The sequence below is a fragment of the Bos taurus genome, chromosome 26, assembly GCF_002263795.3.
Source record: "Bos taurus isolate L1 Dominette 01449 registration number 42190680 breed Hereford chromosome 26, ARS-UCD2.0, whole genome shotgun sequence".
NCBI classification, from domain to species: Eukaryota; Metazoa; Chordata; class Mammalia; order Artiodactyla; family Bovidae; genus Bos; species Bos taurus.
This window is the reverse complement of record NC_037353.1, coordinates 39,739,663-39,757,381: the sequence shown is the minus strand read 5'-3', so window position 1 is coordinate 39,757,381 and position 17,719 is coordinate 39,739,663. Positions and strand designations below refer to the sequence as shown.

The window sequence follows — 17,719 nt, the reverse complement described above, 5'->3', positions numbered from 1 at the left end:
GGGGAGAGAACAAGAGTGAAGACTTAGTGGTTACCTAAGTGTCCAGAGCTTCCTTGGCTCCAGGCTACCCTCCAGCTCTTGTCTGATTTCTGAGCTCCAGTTTCGCATCGTGGTAGCCAGCCTCCAGGATGGCCCCATGACCATTCCCTTCTGGTACTCGCCTCTGTATAATCCCTTCTCACATTGAATAAAACTGACTTGTGGGGCCAGTAGGCTATCGCAAAAGACAGGGTGTGTGACTTCCAACATAGAACATAAAAGACGTTGCAGATTCTTCCCTGGTCTCTCAAATCAGTCCCTTTGGCAGAAGCCAGTCACCACACTGAAGACAGTCAAACATCCGTGTAGAGAGGCCCTCACGGAGAGGAGCTGACCAGCACAACTTTTGTGTGAGTCACCAGGGAAGTGGATCTTCCTGACCCAGTCAAACCTTCAGGTGACTGCAATCCAGGCTGACATCATTTTTTTTTTTAATTGGAGGATAATTGCTTTACAATATTGTGTTGGTTTCTGCCATACATCAACATGAATCAGCCATAGGCATATCAGTTCAATCGCTGTCATGTCCGACTCTTTGCGACCCCATGAATCGCAGCACGCCAGGCCTCCCTGTCCATCACCAACTCCCGGAGTTCACTCAGACTCACGTCCATCGAGTCAGTGATGCCATCCAGCCATCTCATCCTCTGTCATCCCCTTCTCCTCCTGCCCCCAATCCTTCCCAGCATCAGAGTCTTTTCCAAAGAGTCAGCTCTTCACATGAGGTGGCCAAAGTACTGGAGTTTCAGCTTTAGCATCATTCCTTCCAAAGAAATCCCAGGGCTGATCTCCTTCAGAATGGACTGGTTGGATCTCCTTGCCGTCCAAGGGACTCTCAAGAGTCTTCTCCAACACCACAGTTCAAAAGCATCAATTCTTCGGCGCTCAGCCTTCTTCACAGTCCAACTCTCACATCCATACATGACCACAGGAAAAATGATAGCCTTGATTAGACGAACCTTTGTTGGCAAAGTAATGTCTCTGCTTTTGAATATGCTACCTAGGATGGTCATAACTTTTCTTCCAAGGAGTAAGCATCTTTTAATTTCATGGCTGCAGTCACCATCTGCAGTGATTTTGGAGCCCACAAAAATAAAGTGTGACACTGTTTCCACTGTTTCCCCATCTATTTCCCATGAAGTGATGGGACTAGATGCCATGATCTTCATTTTCTGAATGTTGAGCTTTAAGCCAACTTTTTCACTCTCCACTTTCACTTTCATCAAGAGGCTTTTTAGTTCCTCTTTGCTTTCTGCCATAAGGGTGGTGTCATCTGCATATCTGAGGTTATTGATATTTCTCCTGGCAATCTTGATTCCAGCTTGTGCTTCTTCCAGCCCAGCGTTTCTCATGATGTACTCGGCATGTAAGTTAAATAAGCAGGGTGACAATATACAGCCTTGATGTACTCCTTTTCCTATTTGGAACCAGTCTGTTGTTCCATGTCCAGTTCTAGCTGTTGCTTCCTGACCTGCATACAAATTTCTCAAGAGGCAGATCAGGTGGTCTGGTATTCCCATCTCTTTCAGAATTTTCCACAGCTTATTGTGGCATATATATATATAGGCATATATACATGTATATATGTCTCCTACCTCTTGAACCTCCCCTGGCTAACATCTTGACGGCATGAGCCCAGACCTCCAGCCAAGCTGCTCCCAAACTCTGACCCATAGGCACTAAGTGAGATAAGAAGTGTTTCCTGTTGTTTTAAGCCACAAAATTTGAGAGTAATATGTTATGCAGCAATTAGTCAGTTCAGTTCAGTCGCTCAGTTGTGTCCGACTCTTTGCGACCCCATGGACTGCAGCACGCCAGGACTCCCTGTCCATCACCAACTCCCAGAGCCTACTCAAACTCATGTTCATTGCATCGGTGATGCCATCCAACCATCTCATCTGTCATCCCCTTGTCATCTCATCTGTCATCCTCCCACCTTCAATCTTTCCCAGCATCAGGGTCTTTTCAAATGAATCAGCTCTTTGCATCAGTTGGCCAAAGTATTGGAGTTTCAGCTTCAGCATCAGTCCTTCCAAGGAATATTCAGGACTGATTTCCTTTAGGATGGACCGGTTGGATCTCCTTGCAGTCCAAGGGACTCTCAAAAATCTTCTCCAACACCACAGTTCAAAAGCATCAATTCTTCGGCACTCAGCTTTCTTTATAGTCCAACTCTCACATCCATACATGACTACTGGAAAAACCATAGCTTTGACTAGACGGACCTTTGTTGGTAAAGTAATATCTCTGCTTTTGAATATGTTGTCTTGATTGGTCATAGCTTTTCTTCCAAGGAGCAAGTGTCTTTTAATTTCATGGCTGCAGTCATCATCTCCAGTGATTTTGGAGCCCCCCAAAATAAAGTCTAACACTGTTTCCACTGTTTCCCCATCTATTTCCCATGAAGTGATGGGACCAGATGCTATGATCTTTGTTTTCTGAATGTTGAGCTTTAAGCCAACTTTTTCACTCTCCTCTTTCACTTTCATCAAGAGGCTCTTTAGTTCTTCTTCACTTTCTGCCATAAGGGTGGTGTCATCTGCAAATCTGAGGTTATTGATATTTCTCCCTGCAATCTTGATTCCAGCTGGTGTTTCATCCAGCCCAGCATTTCACATGATGTACTCTGCATATAAGTTAAATAAGCAGGGTGACAATATACAGCCTTGATGTACTCCTTTCCCAATTTGGAACCAGTCTGTTGTTCCATGTCCAGTTCTAACTGTTGCTTCCTGACCTGCATACAGATTTCTCAAGAGGCAGGTCAGGTGGTCTGGTATTCTCATCTCTTTAAGAATTTTCCACTGTTTGTGGTGATCCACAGAGGCAAAGGCTTTGCCATAGTCACTAAAGCAGAAATAGATTTTTTTTCTGGAACTCTCTTGCTTTTTCGGTAATCCAGCGGATATTGGCAATTTAATCTCTGGTTCCTCTGCCTTTTCTAAATCCAGCTTGAACATCTGGAAGTTCACAGTTCACGTATTGCTGAAGCCTGGCTTGGAGAATTTTGAGCATTACTTTACCAGCGTGTGAGATGAGTGCAATTGTGCGGTAGTTTGAGCCTTCTTTGGCATTTCTTTTCTTTGGGATTGAAATGAAAACTGACGTTTTCCAGTCGTGTGGCCACTGCTGTGTTTTCCAAATGTGCTGGCATATTGAGTGCAGCACTTTCACAGCATCATCTTTTAGGATTTGAAATGCAGCAATATGGCTATCTAATACAGTTTTTTGTTGATCTACAATAATAAATTCTTTACAATAAAAATTCCCTGTATTGGCTCATGTGTAAATACTCACTCTTTACTCACTGCTCCCTTGTGTGGTTGGTAGGTTCTCATCCAGTTCTAGGGACAGCCTATGCCCTGGGATTAGCAATTGCTCCATTGGAACCATAGGGCTTCCCTGGTGGCTCCAATGGTAAAGAATCTGCCTATAATGCCAGAGACCCAGGTTCAATTACTGGGTTGAGACAATCCCCTGGAGAAGGGAATGGCTACCCAGTCCAGTATTCTTGCCTGTAAAATCCCATGGACAGAGGAGCCTGGTTCTCTAGGGCTACGGTCCATAAGGTCACAAAGAGTCAGATATGACTGCGCAACTGAGCATGCAATCCCAATAGATTAACTTTACATTGAAAACATTTGCATTAATACATGGATAAAGCATTTTTTGCAATTCTTTCACATACATTCAGGATCAATAGTGTTTGTTTACTGAACAAATATTTATTGACTTCCTACTATGTGTAAGGAGTTAGAAAACATACAGAAAGGAATCAGAAATTATTCTTGCCACCAAGGAATTTATAATCTAGTGGGAGCATTATAATATGTATATAGGGACTTCCCTGATGGTCCAGTGGCTAAGATTTTGCACTCCCAATGCAGGGGCCCAGGTTCAATCCCTGGTCAGGGAACTAGATCCCACATGCCCCAACTAAGAGTTTGCATGCTGCAACTAAAGATCCCGCATGCCACACCTGAAACCCATACTGGCCAAATAAATAAATAAATAGATAATTTTAAAAACGTGTATATAAGTAACTAAAATACCATGTGGAAACTTCTAAAACCCTAACACTTGGAACTGAGCCCTGGCCTTCTCCTGAGTGTTGCACTAAAAGCTTTAAGTGGATAATCTTCTCTTCTTGGATGTGATATCTATAAGGCAGGGTGGGGTGGGTTGTCTTTAACTCTAACACCTGTGACAGTACTTGGCACACAGTAAATATTTCTTTAGTGAATCTCACTGAGTCCTCACAGCCATATGGAAAAAGCAGAGTAGTAGAGTAGTTATTAGAGCCAGACATCCTGGAATGAGAAGTCAAATGGGCCTTAGGAAGCATCACTACAAACAAAGGTAGTGAAGGTGATGGAAATCCAGCTGAGCTACTTCAAATCCTAACAGATGATGCTGTGAAAGTGCTGCACTCAATATGCCAGCAAATTTGGAAAACGCAGCAGTGGTCACAGGACTGGAAAAGGTCAGTTTTCATTCCAATCCCAAAGAAAGGCAATGCCAAAGAATGTTCAAACTATCACACAATTGGACTTATCTTACACGATAGCAAAGTAATGCTCAAAATTCTCCAAGTGAGGCTTCAACAGCACATGAACCAAGAACTTCCAGATGTTCAAACTGGATTTAGAAAAGGCAGAGAAACCAGAGATCAATTTTCCAACATTCGTTGAATCATTAAAAAAAGCAAGAGAATTTCAGAAAACATCTACTTCTGCTTTATTGACTACACCAAAGCCTTTGACTGTGTGGATCACAACAAACTGTGGAAAATTCTTGAAGAGAAGGGAATATCAGGCCATCTTTCCTGACTCCTTAGTAATCTGTATGCAAGTCAAGAAGGAACAGAACCAGACATGGAACAACAGACTGGTTCCAAATTGGGAAAAGAGTGTATCAAGGCTGTACATTGTCACTCTACTTATTTAACTTATATGCAGAGTACAACATGTGAAATGCTGGGTTAGATGAAGCACAAGCTGGAATCAAGATTGCAAGGAGAAATACCAATAACCTCAGATATGCAGATGACACCACCCTTATGGCAGAAAGCAAAGAGGAACTAAAGAGCCTCTTGATGAAACTGAAAGAGAAGAGTGAAAAAGCTGACTTAAAACTCAACATTCAGAAAACTAAGATCATGGCATCTGGTCCCATCATTTCATGGGAAATAGATGGGGAAACAGTGGAAACAGTGTTAGATTTTATTTTGGGGGGCTCCAAAATCACTGGAGATGGTGACTGCAGCCATGAAATTAAAAGACACTTGCTCCTTGGAAGAAAAGTTATGACCAACCTAGACAGCATATTAAAAAACAGAGACATTACTTTACCAACAAATGTCCGTCTAGTCAAAGCTATGGTTTTTCCAGTAGTCATGTATGGATGTGAGAGTTGGACCATAAAGAAAACTGAGTGCTAAAGAATTGATGCTGTTGAACTGTGGTGTCGGAGAAGATTTTTGAGAGTCCCTTGGACTGCAAGGAGATCCAACCAGTCAATCCTAATGGAAATCAGTCCTAAATATTCCTTGGAAGGACTGACACTGAAGCTGAAACTCCAATACTTTGGCTACCTGATGCGAAGAATTGATTCATTGGAGAAGACCCTGATGCTGGGAAAGATTGAAGGCAGGAGGAGAAGGGGATGACAGAGGATGAGATGTTGGATGGCATCACCGACTCAATGAACATGAGTTTGAGCAAGCTCCAGGAGTTGGTGATGGACAGGGAGTCCTGGCGTGCTGCAGTCCATGGGGTCGCAGAGTCGGACACGACTGAACTGAACTGGGAGTAGTTTTTACATAGAATCAGTTTCCTGAATTTGGATCTGGGCTCCGTTACTTGCAGGGGAGTGATCTTGGAGACATTACTGGCCCTCTCCATGACTCCATGACTCAGTTTCTTGACACAAAGAGTGAGGGTCATCAGGTTGTGCTAAGTCACTTCAGTCGTAGCCGACTCTGCAGTACTATGGGCTGTAACCTACCAGGCTCCTCTGTCCATGGGATTCTCCAAGCAATAATACAGGAGTGGTTGCTGAGCCCTCCTTCAGGGAATCTTCCCGACCCAGGGTTGGAACCCATGTCTCTTAAGTCTCCTGCATTGGAAGGTAGGTTCTTTACCATTAGCAACACCTGGGAAGCCCGAGGATCATCACAGGCATCTAGTTATATTACCTAATCACGCTATCTCACAGAGTTATCCTGAGGCTCACAAGAGATAATTCGTGTAAAATACTTGGAACAGTGCCTGACACATAATAAGCGCTAAAATGTTAGCCCCTGTTAGAATCACTATGAGGATGCCCGTTTTACAAAGAAATGGAGGCTTAGAGATGTTAAGTAAGCATAGGTATATGTTTTTAACTGTATCACTCCAGTATTTTCCATAAAAGATGTTAAGGGATGGTAGACCAAGATTAATGTCACAATATTTTCTTGTAAAGTAAAAAGGTAAAAGAGAGTGAGGGGTTAAGACTCCAAGCTTCCACAGCAGGGGGCACAGGTTTGATCCCTAGTCCAGAAACTTAAGATCCCACATCCCATGCGGTTCAGACTGGGGGTTGGGGGTGGGGCGGAGAGTGAATTCTCATCTAAAGAGGAGATGATTAAGTTAATGGAGCAACTCTTCTGACAATCTGTTCTAAACGAAGGTCAACTGGATTCTGGCCACAAGTTACTTTTGCTATTATGACCTCCCTTCTCAGGCAGCTGGTTGTTTCAGAGAAGGCCCCTGGGGTTGGGGAGTGGGACCCGAGGCTGCAGAAGCCATTTTTGCACAACTCACCAGGCAGTTCGCAGCACAGCTGAGAAACACCAGGGAGAGCAGAATTGCTAATCACGCTGTCTGCTGATGTAAACTCTATTTGGATCCGATAATGTTTTTAAATAACCTCAAACACAATTAGCACCCTGAGGAGGGGGGGCTGGTTAAATGACTAGAGAAATATCATTCAGATGGTTCATTAACTAATTACAGCACCCCACAAACAGTGTCTGGGAGGCAGGGGGCTGTGAGCTGAGTCACAGGGCTGAGTTAGGGACCACAGTTCAGCACTCTCTTCTGGCACCAGCATCAGGAGGTGGCTTTTTTTTTTTTTTTTTTTTTTAATTTGGCTGTGCTGGGTCTTAGTTGCACGTGGGATCTTTAGCTGTGGCATTCGGGATCTATGTCTGCCTGGGCATTGATTCTCAGCCCCCGCACTGGAAGCGCAGAGTCCCAACTACTGGACTACCAGGGAATTCCCAGGAGACAGCATTCTTAATTGACAAAGAGGGACTCTTCCTTTCTTGGTAGCTATCTCCCTAGCATCAGTGGGAAGCTGGGAGGCGAGGCCTGGAAATACTTCCATGCCAGGGCTACAGGGCTTCAAAAGCTCTGTTCTTCTCCATGCTAACTCCCTGCACTCACAACCCAAGTCAGACTCTCAGAGAGCTTAGACAGGGCTGGCTGGTGTTGGGTCACTCTTTCGGTTAATGAATCTGTTGTCTCCTCTGTCTTGAGCACTGGGTAGAAGAATGTATCCTGGGGAAAAGAGGGCACCTGCTGTCCTACTGCAATCTTGCAGCCCGAAAAACTTGAATTCTCCCTGCATGGGACAGAGGTGGCCACACAGAGGCAGAGCTGGTTGTATTGCCACCATGGAGAGGTTAAAAAAATTATTCGAAATTGTAGAAAGTGTTTGCAAAGCACGTAGGAATGCCTGCAACTTAAGGACAGGCCACTGTTTTTTCCCCCCTTTGACTGGGCTGGATATTTGTCGCCCCATGCAGAATCTTTAGGGCTTCCACAGTGGCTCAGCAGTAAAGAAAATGCAGGAGACGCAGGAGATGTGGGTTCAATCCCTGGGTCAGGAAGATACTCCTGGCGAAGGAAATGGCCACCTATGCCAGTATTCTTGTCTGGAAAATTTCATGGATAGAGGAGTCTGGTGGGCTACAACCCATGGGGTAGCAAAAAGTCAGACACATCTGAAGCAACTGAGGTGCAGGCATGCAAGATCTTTAGTTGCAGCATGTGGATTCTAGTCTTCTGACCAGGGATCGAACCCAGGACCCCTGCATTGGGAGTGAGGAGTGTTAACCACTAGACCACAAGGGAAGTCCCTGAGCAGGCCACTCTTTGAATCTTGGTTTTCTGAGCTGCAAGGGAGTTAGTATAATAATCTCCTTCAAAGAGTCATCGGATCAAATCATGTAAAGGATGCAGAGATTTTAGCATGGTGCTTGGCAAGAAGCCAGGACTGTGTCAGTTCTCCTTTTTGTCATTTGATCACACGCATGCTGTTACTCACATCCTTCAGAGGAGAGCAGATTCAGACCTCGGCTCCTTCCCCCAGGCACACTCCTCCAGCATTCAGTCAGCATTCAGACTCTCGATGTTTGGCCGGACTTGTGATGGAGCTAAAGACTGACTACTCACAACTCTTTTTCTGAATTTTTTTAAAGAAATCAGTGTCAGTAGCACACTATTAGAATTGCAACCTCCTCCCCCAGCTTTGTTTTGAAAACAGCATTCTTTTAGAGGAATATAATTAAGCCTAGCTGGCTATATGACCCTATTTTTCTATTTTCCTCCAAAGAGGAGACCAGATATTTCTGGGGCCAAAGACAGGATTAACATTTCTTAGCCTAGTAAACACACCCATCTGGATGCAGCGTGGGGAGCATTAGCGCTCCAGCCGTTTCCTGTAATCAGCTTGAACGATCCAGGCCACAAGCTTGGAAATTGAATTCTAGAAGTTATTTTCCCATCGTGGAAGCTATTTCAATTACGGCTTCTGCAGATGAAACTCAGATAAGCCGCAAACACAAGCCTTGCACACTTATGTAATGTGTCTGCACAATGGGAACCTTGAGCCGCACAAGGAACAGGCCGCCCGGAGGCTCAGAGCACAGGTGCCGGCCAGGGCCACCTGCCTGCTCTGAGCGGCTGCGGCGAGCCAGGTGTCAGGTGAGACTCTGAGCAACCGTGGGTGACCCGAATCTGGGCCCCATCCTTAAAAGCTGGCAGTGCAAAGGAGAAGATGAGATTCACTGCAGGAAGTTGGCGGTTGACTCTGGTGCTGTGAAAGCAGTAGCTCAGCTTGGAGTTGAGGGTGTGACAGCTGAACTGAATTCCCAAGGGAAGGGAGGCATTTCAGGCAGAGGGAAGAGCAAACCAGGACCCAGACTATGAAATGTGTGTGTGCCCGTGTCTCCATGTTGCCCCGTGTTCAAGTGGGAGTGGCAGGAGACTAGCTTTGCCCATCACCATCATTTTTAGCCTCAGAAAGTCCTTTAGGAACTGCCCCAGGAGCTTATCTCCAAGACACCAGACTTCTAGGGCATGAGATTCAGAGCTCCATGAGCCCTTCCAAGAAATACAGAGGCCACGCTGTTGCATTTCCAAGCTGGATCTCTAGAGGGCCTGATCGCTAGAGTGCTGGATCTCTAGCACCTGGGGCCTGAGTATTAGTATCAGAGTCCGTGGGTGCAACAGTAGCCAGTTCATGGAGGCTGAGGCACCAGAGCCCAGGTGGAAATTCTAGGATACAGCCGTCAGTCTGGGAAGGTCTCAGCTGTAGACGGCAGGAATAAGATTCAGGGCAGTTTCAGAGGTCACTAGGCAGGTGGCCCTTGGGCGATCTGGGAGCAGAGGCCACTTTGCCCAGCGATCCTCCAGTGAAGAAGACTCGAGAGCAGACAGAGGCTGGCTCATGAGGTGGGAGCCTTGCACTTGTTCACTTTTTGTGTCCTACACAATTTGGGTGAGGGATGCTTTGTAAGGGGATTCCCATGTAGCTCAGTGGTAAAGAATCCACCTACCAATGTAGGAGACTCAGGAGACTCGGGTTTGATCCCTGGATTGGGAAGATCCCCTGGAGAAGGGAATGGCGACTCATGCCAGTATTCTTGCCTGGAAAAGTCCATGGACAGAGGAGCCTGGCAGGTTATAGTCTATGGGGTTGCAAAAGTCAGACATCACTGAGCTACTGAGCCCATGTGCTAAGTAAGTCGTGCTGAACCTATGAAATTTGTGACACCCGGCTACCATCAGCTCATCATGGGAAGCCCACAGTAGGAGTTCAGGGGGAAGCAGATAGACCTAAGTTCAAGTCCTAATCTTGCAGTTTGCTGTGGGCCTTAAATTACAGAGTTTCACGAAGTGCAGGACTCCTAGTTGTTAAAATCCGGATTAGGGAGTCCACAGATTATTGTGAGTGTCAAATGAAGTATTAGTGGAAGATCTGGCATCATGGTGAGTATTGGACGGTATTGGGTTTTATCCAGGTGCCCCTGCATAAACGTTTGCAGCCAGTGGCTAATCTTGCATTATTTAGGGTACTGAGAGACAGTGTTACCCTTCAGTTTTGAGGCCTCCTTACTGTCACCCTCATGGCAGTGGGGTCGGCTTATCTATAATTACACGCTAAGGAAACAAGAGCAGGGCCTCCCACTGGCCTCTCCTCTTTCCTGCTTCCACTGAGACCCTTCTGATCACCTTCTCCACATAAGGCTGCCAGAAAAGAGTGCATGCAGCGAGAAGTGATGCAACTTGAAATTTCATTCACTGTCATAAGAGAACTTGCTGGGCTTGAACATTTTCACTGCCCTTCTCAGTTTCAAAATCCAAGAGGCAAAGATTTTATGAGAGAAATAATGTAGATTCAAAGTTAAAAAAAAGAAAAAAGAGTCTAGGACACTGAAACTGAGTCGCTTTTCTGCCCCTGGCCGCAGTTTCCTCGTCTGTAATCGAGAGACCATAGTAATAGCTTCCTCTTGGGGTTACTGTGGAGAGTAAATGAAAGTATTGAAAAACGCATGGTGCAGGGACTTCCCTGGTGGTCCAGTGGTTAAGATTTCAGCTTCCAATGTAGGGGCTGCAGGTTCAATCCCTGGTCGGGGAGCTAAGATCCCATATGCCTCGTGGCCAAAAAACCAAAGCATAAAACAGAAGCAACACTATAAAAAATTCAATAAATATTATTAAAAATGGTCCACATAGAGAGGGGGTGGGGGAAATGCTTGGTGCAATGCCTGGCAGAGAGCAAGCACCTCACGTATGTTAATGGTAGTCATCATAGCCATTCTACTCCCAGAAATAGTGTAGGGTCTCTTTCCAGAAATACTCTGTGCTTACAAGAAAATGTATCTACGTACACATCCACCACAGATAGATGTTACACGTAATGTTCTGCAACTCGCTTGTGTTCACTTAATAAGCTTGGGCATGTTTCCACATTCAAGCATATTGATTTCCCACATTCTTTTTAAATAACTGGGCACTATTTCATTGAATAGGTACCATAATTTATATGACCCAAGGAGAGCATTTAAACTATAATGCTTGAATTATAGTTCAAGAGACACAAGAGACACGGGTTCGAACCCTGGGTCAGGAAGATTGCCTGGAACTTGGGGACTTCCCTGGAGGTCCAGAGGTTAAGACTCAGCGTTCTCAATGTAAGGCATGCCAGTTTGATCCCTAGTCAGAGAATTAAGATCCTACTAGCCAAAACTAAATTAATAAATAAAATAACCTCTATTGAAGCTCTCTGTAAAAAAAGTTTTTAATTGAAAAAAACTTTAAATAAAATATATAATTACAATCTTGTCCAGAGCTTCTATATTTGAACATACATGAAAACAACCATTTGAATAATTCAAACATCCTCTACAACATTTACAAAATGTTATAGTTTTGAGCCACATTGTGTACCCAGAGTGGTGCAGAGAGACAAACTGGAACCTCAGGTCAAGAGTGCTGTAGACTGGTCTGGACATGCCTAATGGGGCCGCTTAAAAACTGTGAAGTTGCTATATTTATTCCAGGTTAATTTGGAACAGAATCAAGATTAAAAGAAGTGTAATAGCTGTTTGTTTACACTTTTAACAACAATGTAAAAGGACCAGTGGTTTTAGTGTTATTTTTCCATTTGGCTTCCTGGCACCTCGAAATTCAATCAATGTCCTGCTGTTCAGAGGTATTTTGAAGTGTGCCAAGTCTTAATTGAAGTGGAAGTGCCTGAAACCAGAGTTAATACTGTGAGCAACAGGGAGTCGAATTTATGGAGGTAAACTGTTGCTAGCTCTGCATTTCAACTCCTTCTTGGCTCCTGGGGTCCATTTAAATTCTGAGAGTAGACTGGATGGTCGGAGCTGGGCTGGGCCAGAGCAGCAGCTCTGGTGATTCTGCTGAGCTTCGGGTTACCTTGGAGCATAAGAAAAGAGTCTGCTCCAGGGCCCAGGGTGGACCCCAACCTGACATGTGAAGCCTACTGAATGCACTGGGCGCTGCACTGAGAGCTGGAGATGCAGTGGACCCAAGAATGAACCTTGCTCCCTGTCCTGTGAGACTCTAGTTGGCGTGTATGCTAAGTCGCTTCAGTTGTGTCCAACTCTGTGTGACCCTATGGACTGCAGACCGCCAGGCTTCTCTGTCCATGGGATTTTCCAGGCAAGAATACTGGAGCGGGTTGCCATTTCCTACTCCAGGGAATCTTCCTGACCCAGTGTTCGAACCCATGTCTCTTGTGTCTCTTGCATTGACAGGCAGATTTTTTCCACTATGCTACCTGGGAAGTCCTGGAACCACTATTGTACTGATTGATTCAAGGAAGAATCATCAATGAGTGCTAAAACCACTGGTAAAATAATGTTGGGGGAAAGGATATTTACATCCGCTCAAATGATCACATCATGAATTACTTAATAATTACAAACAGTAAGTAGTGTCTTTCCAAAGGAGAAATCTGGTGGACATCTTCACCAATTATCTTCTTCACATCTTCTTTAATATGGCCAGTAATGGGACAAATCAACACCAGGTAGCTTCTAATGGGATATATTGAGGACACAGCATCACCTACAAGGAATTCCTACCAAAAATATTTAACCTGAATATAAATTATGAGAAAATAATGAAATAAATCCAAATTGAGGGCCTGAACATTTTAAAAAGTGTCAATGTAATTAAAGATGAAATAGAATTGTGATAAATTAGTACTTGAAAGCAGAAGTGAATGGAAAAAGACTCAGCCTAGTTTAAATTACCCCTTAACTTAAAGGAGTAGAGATGGATGAGAGGAGAGGGAACATATGGATAGAGAAACCTGGGGGTGGGTAATGTACTAATTCTTAGGTGGGGTGGTAAGTATTCACTTTATTATCCTTGACACTGTCATATATATTACATTCTTTGGTATGTGTTACATATGACATCATGGTTTAAAATGGCATTTTGGTGATGACCTAGAGGGCTAGGATGAGGGGGTGGGAGGGAAGCTCTTAGAAAGGTGGGATATATGATTCCCAGGTGATTCATGCTGTTGTACAGCAGAAAATAACACAACACTGTAAAGTAATTACACTGTAATTTAAAAAAATTATTTTTAAAAAGTGGAGAAGCAGTAAAAAAATGTTCAACTTAAAAAAAAAAAGGCATTTTAGTTAGGGCAAGTCCAGAAGTCCCAAATTCTACCTTTGGCCTATCTTCTCTAGTGAAAGTGAAAGTGAAGTCGTTCATTTGTGTCCAACTCTTTGCAACCCCATGGACTGTAGCCTACTAGGCTCCTCTGTCCATGGAATTTTCCAGGCAAGAGTACTAGAGTGGGTTGCCATTTCCTTCTCCAGGGGATCTTCCCGACCCAGGGATCAAACATGGGTTTCCAGCATCGCAGGCAGATGCTTTACCATCTGAGCCACCAGGGAAGCCCTTCTCTAGCTAGACGTAGTTCCAAAACAGAAGGCAACTCAGGTAAGTGAGAGGCCAAGGAATCATTGGCTGTTTGCTCCAAACCCCATGGCAGAGAAAGGAGGTAAGGTGGGCTGCATGGGTACTGCCCCTCTTGTCCATGTTGGTTGGCCCCTGAGGCCTGCTTACAGGTTCTGAAGTCTCGTATTTCTTACCCCAGAACTTAGATTTGAGTGTCAGACTTTGCAATCATGATAAGGGGAAAAGTCAGCTTTCACACAGACCCATCATCAGGCAGAAATACAACCAGTGGCAAGAGCCAGGGAGCCAAGTGCAGAGCTGGTGCAGGTCTGGAGGAGAAAGGGGAAGGGAGGAGAGGTGGTTTGGTCATGTGCTTTTGGGGAGAGAGCATGCCTGCCCTTTCCTACTCCTGCTATCGTTTCACAGAAAGGGGCAGAGGCAAGAGCCACACTCCACCCAAGGTCCCTGTAACTGAGTAACTGTCCACTGGCAGGTGTGGCCCATCTTGAGTTTCAGAGAAGCTCCTCTTGACCTCGGTGGGATCAGGCGTAGGGCCAGGGGAGGACAGGAAGGACACTGAATTCCTTCTCTCGGAGGACTTATAATATTTTATAAGTGAAATTGACAGAGTTCTGGAGGCTTCATAAATGTTACGTGGCTTCCTTGCCCCTCTCCTCCAGGAGCTCAGTCCCCTCCGTCCAAGCCTTTCAGATGGTGAGTACTGTCACCCTTGCTCCCCACTGGGTCAGCTGGCGGGGACAGAGCTCCCTCTGCTGGCTCACACGCTGGAGACTTCCAGATGTTGAACAGAATCCTTCCTATGTGACATCAACTGCAAATAATTGTCATCATAACGACCTGTAACAACTTATTATCCAGTACAAGTATCTATTGCTGTAGACGAATACTCTAATATAAAGTATAGCAAGGACTCTGGAATCAGTTCAGAACCCTTAACAGTGACCTATTTCTTAATTTCTGAGCCTCAGTTTTCTCATCTGTACAATGGGTATAATAATACTGGCTTAGGATCCAGTTAGCAAAACAGAAATTATATTAGTTGGTTTAACAAAGAGAAGTTGGGGGAACTTGGTACACGTGTTGGAGGACTAAAAAAGACAAAAATAGGTATTCTGAAGCTACAGATAATAACCACAAGCAGCAGCTACCATTCCTTTGGTGGAGAGAAGAGGTTGGGGTTATCAAAACTGCCTCAGTCATCTATTGCTACTCAATAAACTGCCTCAAAGCTCAGACACTTCACATTGCCTGGGTTGGCTGGACAGTTCTTCTGCGGGTCTCACCCGGGCTCACTCATGCTGCAAGCTTTTGCTGGAAAGCAGGCTGAGACATGCTGAGGGGTTGGCCTGTCTCCCTCTGTCTGTTCATCCTCAAGGAAGCTAAATGGCGCTCCCTCAGGGAAGCCTGGCTTGCTATAGTCCACAGGGTCGCAGAGTCAGATACGACTGAGCAACTGAACAGCATACAGCAACAGTCCAAGAAAATGAGCCCCAAAGCACAAGTTCTGACCCATCCTCCTGTTAGCTGATATCCCACCGACCACAGCAGATCACTTGGCCTAGCTTGAGTTATGGTGGAGGGGACTCCACGAGGGCACTGACCTCAAGACGTTATCATCCATCAAGGGTCACTGGTGTAACAATTGATCACAAGGACCTATGGGATCTCCAGCTACTGCTCAGGACCTTGGAGGAGGGCCCTCATGGATCTGGGGTGTAGACAGCTGAAAAGTGGGAACTACCCAGCCATGCTGGGAATGTGGAAAGAAGTTGGAAATTGGAACCATCTGCTGTTCCCGGCAAACAAATAGGAAGAAGTCCCTTCTGCCTTCCACACTCCCCCTTGTGGCCCTTTTTTGGCCAGCTGTGAGAGAAGATCTGGAGCTTACAGACTCCCAGCCCTGGCATGAATCTCAGAGCCAGGGCGGAAGGTGGGCACTGAAACAGTACCTCCCTTCCCTTGCAGGTGTGGTGAAGACAGGCACTGTCTGCACAGCCCAGACGATATGTTCAATTATGGGTAACTATTCGTAAGAAGCTTTTTGGCCACAAGGCATGTGGGATCTTAGTTCCCCATTGTTGTTGTTCAGTCACTAAGTTGTGTTTGACTCTTTGTGACCCCGTAGACTTCAGCACGCCAGGCTTCCCTATCCTTCACCATCTCCTGCAGTTTGCTCAAACTCATGTCCATTGAGTCGGTGATACCATCCAACCATCTCATCCTCTGTGGCTACCTTCTCCTCCTGCCTTCAATCTTTCCCAGCATCAGGGTCTTTTCCAGTAAGTCAGTTCTTCACATCAGGTGGCCAAAATATTGGAGCTTCAGCATCATTCCTTCCAATGAATAGTCAGGGTTGATTTACTTTAGGATTGACTGGTTTGATCTCCTTGCTGTCCAAGGGACTCTCAAGAGTCTTCTCCAGCATCACAATTTGAAAGCATCTATTCTGATGCTCAGCCTTCTTTATGGTCCAACTCTCACATCCATACCAGGGATCAAACCCATACCCCCTGCATTGGAAGGTGAAGTCTTAACCACTGGACTGCCAGGGAAGTCCTGGAGATAATGATTTTTAATTCTTTTTTCATCTTTCTTGAGCACAATTGCTAAACTCTCACTGTACTAAACTACACTGTACTATAACTCTCACTGTACTAAGTACCACACAGTGAGATAAAATTTAGAGATAGCTGAGGTTTTTGTTTTATCACAGTATTGTGTTACTGCCCTGTGGCTCTTATCCATAAATGCCATGACATTTATCATCTCAAGTTTCCCAAGTGGCTCTAGTGGTAAAGAATCTGCCTGCCAGTGCAGAAGGTACAAGAGACATGGGTTCAATCCCTGAGTCAGGAAGATCCCCTAGAGAAGGGCATGGCAACCCACTCCAGTATTCTTGCCTGGAAAATTCCGTGGACAGAGGAGCCTGGTGGGCTACAGCCCACAGGGCCGTGGAGAGATGGACATGACTGAGCAAAACACAGGCTATTTATCATCTCAGGCCAGAGTGTGTCAGGAATTAGGACTATTACAGCAGTTCACAGAGCATCTGAGTGGATTTTTCAAACATGTAAGACACTGGTCTTGAGAACTACACTTTTCAGTTGCAAGAGCTGGGTTTATTGAGAGAGGAAAGATTTCCTGAGGTCTCAGAGACCAAGAGCCTGGAGGACTCAGATTACAGAGCTCATACCAAAAGGTGCAGAGAGGAAAGGAAGCCATGAGGTCTGTGGAATAGTTTTTTTGTTTTGTTTTTTCCTGCTCCAAAGGAGATGGTAGTGACAAAGAGAGAAAGAATCAGAGGGGCTTAAATGGATCTGATATGTGGGGCTGCAGGAGAGGCCCTGTACTCTGGTCTTACCAGGAGTCATACGAGTTTACACAAATTGCCATGGGAATGTAAGGATAGATTGACTTATTCTGTCTCAAAAAGCCAGGAACAGCCTCATATCTGCAGGACACAGACAACACTCAAACTGGGAAACTGAAATGAATCAGGGATCTATTTACGAAAGTGTGGGCAGGGTTTAGCAACAGCCACGAGGAGGAGTTGCTACAGTAGCCTAGTACTAATAATAACTGGGAGCTATCAACTACTACTTTTAGGCCTGACGGAGCAAGAAGGAGGACCAATTACTAGAACCTGGTGAGCTGTATGTTGAAGACTGCTGGTTATGTTTTAGGGGACGTGACCAGCTGAGGGTAGCAACCCAGTGGCTAGGAAGTTGTGGGAATAAATACTGTCTTTTCTTTCTTCTAACCTCCTAATACAAGGGTTGCTAGATTACATGGGAAATACCTATGCTAAAATATTGCTGAAATTCAAATTTAACTGGGTGTCTTGTATTTTATCTGGCAAGACTAGCCGGTACTCCCCATTTGCTGAACCAAGACAGAAGCCAGAGCCCAGGACAAGCTATTGATGCAATCATGGGGTCCCTTTG

At 45.1% G+C, this 17,719-nt stretch overlaps 1 long non-coding RNA gene and 1 other non-coding gene across 2 annotated transcripts in view; both read left to right on the top strand.

Moving 5' to 3' along the window:
* LOC101905098 (uncharacterized) overlaps positions 1 to 17,719 on the top strand; it is a 42,581-nt gene that overhangs the window by 14,606 nt on the left and 10,256 nt on the right. The window lies entirely within an intron of this gene.
* Positions 3,884 to 3,955, top strand: TRNAG-CCC (transfer RNA glycine (anticodon CCC)). Its single transcript has one exon. It is a non-coding gene; the product is annotated as a tRNA-Gly (tRNA).